Genomic DNA, 6,497 nt, shown 5'->3' with positions numbered 1-6,497 from the left:
TTGAAGCTGTGGTGGAGAGGAGGTCACTGAACAAACTGTTATCTATCATGGATAACCCTGACCACCCTCTCCACCCCAGACTGGTCCAACAGAGGAACAGCTTCTCTAAGAAGCTCCGACAGCTTCGATGCCGCACGGACCGCTACAGAAAATCATTCATACCACAAGCAATAACACTTTTTAACATGTCATCTTTGGGTGCTAGATGAGACTTTTGGACACCACACTACTGCACTAATGCAACCTGCACATTTGGTTTATCAACATTTACATTTTAGCACATTTTAGCATATTATTTAAGCAGTTGCACATTCCCCCCCATCCTGTACATATTCAAATATTAGTTCTTTTTCCTTTATTCATATTATTATTTCATGTATATTGTATGTATGTATATTTTTCCTACTATTTCATTTATATTTATATTTTGTGCTTTGTGACTGATTTTGCTGCTGTAACACAGGAATTTCCCATTTTTCTTGGGATCAATAAACATCTATCTATCTATCTGTACTGCCTTACTAGCTCCTGTCTCCTAACAGGGAGCAATTGAGCTTCCACAGACCGCTTCCTGCCATCACACCAGAAGAGAATGAAAGAGTGCAGGAAAGCATTGCGTGATCGGAAAAGAAAACAGGTACTAATCTAGCATTGGTTGGTGGGCAGTCACGTAATAAAATGTAGTCTATGCAAGAGGCTCGGGTGCCATCATTACTGAACCAGGTGAAGCCCTCCTCTCTGGGATGCATGGTTTTAAAACAGTCCCAAGTTTAAAATCACTGCATATACTTTGTAATAAAAATGAAGTTGTGTCTGCTTTAAAATCATCCCATTCTTGCTTGAAATACCTTTAAAATCCCCCCCCCGACTAAAGGTACCCTACCTAGCATGTGGGGCTGCATGTCTTCTAAAAGGTAATACCTGTCATTCTTGTCATTAAAGCCATAAATATTTAAAACATAAAAATCCCTCCCCATAAAAGTCAGGTGTGTTAAAAGTGCCCGACCATCTCTCACAACAGTGCTGCCCTTTACAAAGACTAGAATTTTTTTTTATTAAAATGGCCTCTCCTTCACCATTGTTTTCATTTGATCCGCTCCATAGTGACGTTTGTGGCCATAACTCCTCCCATTCCCTGTGGTGGTTTAAAAATGGAAGACCACATTCCTGTAATAAAAACACATCTGACTTAAAAGGGTTAAAGGATAAAACAGTCTGGGCTCTAACTCTCAACTTCAAGCTTCTCACATTGATGGTTGAGAAGTTGAGTGTATGAAGGTAATTATGGTGCAAAAGTGAGAGCGCGTAGATGCAATGTGAGAGCGCAGATGCGATGTGAGCAGTGCACTTGTAAAATATGACTTGAGAGCGCACATGCGATGTGAGCACTTGTAGAATATGATTTGAGAGCTTGTAAAAATAATCTGTACATGTGTTTTTTTTCTCACTTCAGTCACTTTTCCAGTACAACCACAACTCAGTGATTACAACCTCTCGAATTTGTCGCTGCAGTGTGCTCTCTCGCATCACACAGCGGCGAGTCTGCGCTCTTGAGTTCTGCAACACTTCATACGGTACATTTGGTGCAAAACTAATTTGTACTTGTGGACTTAGTCTGTGGAGCTCTGAGCCAACAGGACGGCCGGGGACAGCAGGGTTTCTATCGCATGATGAGTGACAACTCTGTCCGGCTTATTTATGTAGCATATGTAGCTAACGTTAGCTAACTAGCAGCCAGCCCGCTTCTAAATATAATGCCTTTTAATTATCTCAACACTTTTTAACAGTCCAACTGAAACACTGGCGGTGAGCTCCAGGTCCTGCAGACTCGCCGCCGTCAGTGGGAGGGCCAGCGTGGAAACATCGCTAGAAAGCTCCGCTGCCGACCTCGACGTGATCTGATCTACAGCGGGACACGGAGAGCTCCAGAACGGGTAGCAAACGGCACGGGGTGTTAAGAATGTGAGTCTCCTTCAGGACAGCAAGTTTGTTTTTCACAAGTACAAAAGGCTCAGCCAAAGAGCAAAGTCCACCACAAATAATTTCAACTCAGTGTTTCTCTCCATGGAAGTCTTTAGTAAAAGGCAAAAGACTTGTGGGTTATGAAGACAAAACCAACCAAAGTACAGACAGCATATTAAGTGCCCCACAAGGGACACAAACAAACTGGACCACTGCTATGCTACATTAAAGGAGGATTATTGCTCTGTCCCACATGCAGCTTTGGGATTCTCTTATCACTGTCTGGTTTATCTTGTCCCGACATACAGGCCGAAACAAAAATTTGCTAAACCTATCGTAAAAAATGTGAAAAGATGGACAACGAGTCAAAGCTGAATTTATAGGCCTGCTTTTACTTTACTGATTGGAGTGTTTTGATGCTGCAGCCACGTATCTGGGCGAACTGACAGTGTGATATGTTTCATCAGTTTTTAGTAGGACGTGTGTGCTAACTAAAACCTTCTGCACATACAACAACCAAAAACCCTGGTTCACAACAAAACTCAGGCAGCTTGGTCAGTCCAAAGAGGAGGTCTTCAGAAGTGGGGACAGAGTCCTATATAACCAGGCCGGGAACACACTGACCAAAGAGCAGCGAAGAGGAGCTATGCTAATAAGCTGGAGAACAGCTTCACAAACAGAAACCCTCTGTCAGTGTGGAGAAGCCTGCAAACACTCCCAAACTACAGGAGACCAACCCCCCAACACTGCTGGTCCTCAACGGCTAACGAGCTGAATGGTTTTTACTTTAGGTTTAATGAGCCCACAGTCACACCCCTCCCCCACACCAACTCACTTCAGTCAGTCATCTTCCCTCACCTGTACACTGTCACCTCCCCCCCTCTGACCCCGCACTTCTAGAGGCAGAAGACCAGCAAGGCTCCTGGCCCAGATGATGTGTCACAATCCTGCCCGAAGATCTGTGCAGACCAGCTGGTCCCCATCTTCACTCAGATCCTCAACAGATCACTGGAGCTATCTGAAGTTCCCTCCTTCTTCAAATGCTTCACAATCATCCCAGTCCCCAAAAACCCTCCATCTCATGAGGGAAGGACTACAGGCCTGTAACCCTGACATCTGTAGTCATGAAATCCTTTGAAAGACTGGTGTTGGCCCAGCTGAAGGACATCTCAGTCCCCTTGCCGGACCCCTTGCCGTTTGCCTACAGGTTTAACAGGTCTGTGGATGATGCAGTCAACTTGGGACTGCATTACATCCTGCAACACCTCAACTCTCCAGGGGCATATGCAAGGATCCTGTTCATGGACTTCGGCTCAGCGTTCAACACCATCATCCCGGAGATCCTCAGCACCAAACTCTCCCAGCTCACTGTGCTAGCCTCCACCTGTCAGTGGACCACAAACTTCCTGACTGACAGGAGTCAGCAGATGAGGCTGAGGAACATCACATCAAGCCCCCCAGGAATGTGTACTCGCCCCACTGTTCTTCTCCCTCCATACCAATGACTGCCCTTCAGAAGACCCATCTGTTAAACTCCTGAAGTTTGCGGACGACACAACGGTCATCGGCCTCATCCGGGACAATGATGAGTCGGCCTACAGACGGGGGGGGGGGCAATCCCACAGGCGATTAGATTTCTGGGATCCACTACATCCCAGGACCTAAAGAGGGAGCCCAACACTGACACCATCATCAAAAAGGCCCAGAAGTGGCTGGATTTCCTGCGCCATCTCAGGAAGCTCAACCTGCCTAAGGAGCTGCTGGTCCACTTCTACACAGACCATCGCCCAGTCTGTCCTCTGCACGTCCATCAATGTCTGGTTTGAATCTGCCACCAAAATGTACAGGAGTGGACTACAACGGGCAGTTAGGACTGTAGAAAAGATCATCTGTGCCAACCTGCCCTCCATTCATGACTTTTGCTCTGTCAGAGTCAGACCCATCTCACAAAAACATACTTATACTTTCTTTCTAATAGTTGCAATATTAGTCAACATTAATTTATATTGGTGAACAGACAAGATGAAATGACATTTGCAGCAGCATTGCAACACTGGAACTGAGAGTTTGCGTTGCATGGAAAGCACACGTTGCATTTATTTCTCAATAACTAAAAGAAGAAATGAACTGAAAATGTCTACTACTCTTTAAAATGCAACTTTAAAAGTATCATATATATAAATGAACCTGATAAAATGTTGTTGATAATGCTTCAGTCCTTGATATAAGTGCATCCCGTCAAGTTACTGTTATTAAACATTATTCATTATTTAATTTAAGTGACTTGATCATTTCTTAATATGTGTATGACAAATAAAGTTGACTTATCAATCTTTGAAATAAAATATAAAAAGTATTCACGGTAAACAATCCTTGAAAGAATGGGTACAGACAGTTTCACTTTGGTATATGGAGGTCCCCTCTTTAGTATTCAGACATCGCTCAGGGATGCAAGCCCCCTCTTGGCATTTCTTTAAAAAGCATTAAAAAAAATACTGCTTTCAATCATATTATAAAAAAAAAAATCTTAAAAATAAATGTTCTTTTTCTTTGTTCTTTTTTTAAATGACCAGATACAGAAGTCTACACTTGGTCGATGTAGCCTGACAGTCCACTGTTGGTAACATAGGTGTGTGTGTGTATGTGTGTGTGTGTGTGTGTTTGTGTGTTAAGCTCATGTGGTTATGCAAGCATTTGTGCCGTGCAATACTGACCCTCCCAAACTATTTTACAAATTAACAAAAAACACCTCTATACTATTAAATTGTCAATCTATACTCACACGACTACGTGCATTACAAAATACTCAGGGCTCTCATGAAAACTTGTCCACTGATGTTCAACAAATAGACCGAAGGGTTCTACAAAAACGCTTTCCAGCTTCACCTTTAAACCCATCATCCCCGCATTTACATTCACAAACAAATTACAGCTTTATCTTATAGGCCTATATAAAGCTAATATGCATCTTCTTTCCATTAAGAGACTTTTCCTGAAACTGCCTGAAACCTTTGTGAGAAACATGTTTGTGAAAAATGCAAACGGCCCAAGTTGCATAGATCAGGGCTATCAAATCCTCAATAGAAACAATAAATTATCCAGAAAAAGAAACAAAAACATTCACAAACTTGAAAGAGTAACGTTTATCCAAATAAAGACTCACTTTAAAACCCCCATCATCCCATTTCCATCTACAGAAAAATACACAATAGGAGGAAAATGCTCAGGTCATGTCATCTCTAAGTACTCTAATGTATATTCATATGTCTTTATGACAATGATGTATTTGTAATTTGAAGTAGTATTGTATCTGTTTATACATCTGACTTGTCCTGCTGTGACATGTGAAAGTAAAGTCTTACCTTCTCTGCTTGCTAAACTAATCAATGCTAATATTGGACAATAATACTCGGAAGGAGACGTTTTAACAGATATTAATCTCTCTTAAATAACAGCCGGAAACCTCTGAAAAGGAAGCAGTTCACATAATCAAGAGTGGGAAAAAGCACCTGTGTTTAGGCCTGCCACTGAGAAATCACCTGGCACACCTGGGGCACATTCAATCTCAACACGGTGTGCTCAACGGCTTTGAGATTATTCTTTTTTCTCTCGTGTGGTGGGTGTGTCTCTCATTTAGGCTGTGTGACAGGTGATACCCAATCAGCAGAGACCATAGACTGTACATCTTTTTCAATAATGATTCATATGAAGAGTCAATATTGATTAATATTAACAGTCTCTGACAGAGTGCTTTCAGTTTAAATAAACGTGATGATGGGGTTAAATCTGTCAACCAACCAGAGTATGTTATACTATACTTCAATGGCAATATATAATATACTATATGATATATATGTGAAGGAATGGCATGTAATCCAACAGATGTCATTAATTGTAATTGTAATCATTAAATAAAGTCAGTTAGTGGCAGTGGTGGCAGAATATTCAGATCATTGACTTGGCAAGTTATCTACTTAGTATAAGTTCTAATACCACACTGTAAAAATACTTTTATCATCAGTAAAAGTACTCAATGCAGAAAAATCTTCCCATTTCCGAAACTGGAAACAATCCAAACTGTTCTGTCAATCAAGGTGTTTAATGGTCTAGTCATTTCAACTAGACTTGTAGTTTCATTTCAAATAAAGCATCAGATTTTATAAACAACACGTGTTTCATGTGCAAAACAAAACTAGTAACTAAAGCTGTCAGATGTATTTAGTGGAGTAAAAAGTATAATGTTTCACTCTGAAGTAATTTTAATTTTTAATGAATACTGTTTATTGATGGCCAGTGGGGAAAATAAAAATTTACTCTAATTTTGTTTTTTTGTTAGAAATCATACACATAGGCCTAAAATACACACAAACATGCTCAGCAGCACTTCATGCAAATAGAGAGATGTCAGAGTGAGTGGGCTGCCAGTGCTGGGGGGGGGGGGGGGGGGGGGGGGGGGGGGGGGGGGGGGGGGGGGGGGGGGGGGGGGGGGGGGGGGGGTGCGGTGCCATGCTTAAGAGCAGCCCGGGTGGACTGGC

At 42.1% G+C, this 6,497-nt stretch overlaps 1 non-coding gene across 1 annotated transcript; it reads right to left on the bottom strand.

Moving 5' to 3' along the window:
• Nucleotides 1–2,009: 2,009 nt before the first annotated feature.
• Nucleotides 2,010–2,122, bottom strand: LOC117936414. The gene has a single exon (XR_004654945.1). It is a non-coding gene; the product is annotated as a U5 spliceosomal RNA (small nuclear RNA).
• Between the last annotated feature and the right edge of the window lie 4,375 nt (nt 2,123–6,497).

The sequence above is a fragment of the Etheostoma cragini genome, chromosome 20, assembly GCF_013103735.1.
Source record: "Etheostoma cragini isolate CJK2018 chromosome 20, CSU_Ecrag_1.0, whole genome shotgun sequence".
NCBI classification, from domain to species: Eukaryota; Metazoa; Chordata; class Actinopteri; order Perciformes; family Percidae; genus Etheostoma; species Etheostoma cragini.
The sequence above is the reverse complement of the archived record's forward strand: the minus strand, read 5'-3'. Positions and strand labels throughout refer to the sequence as shown.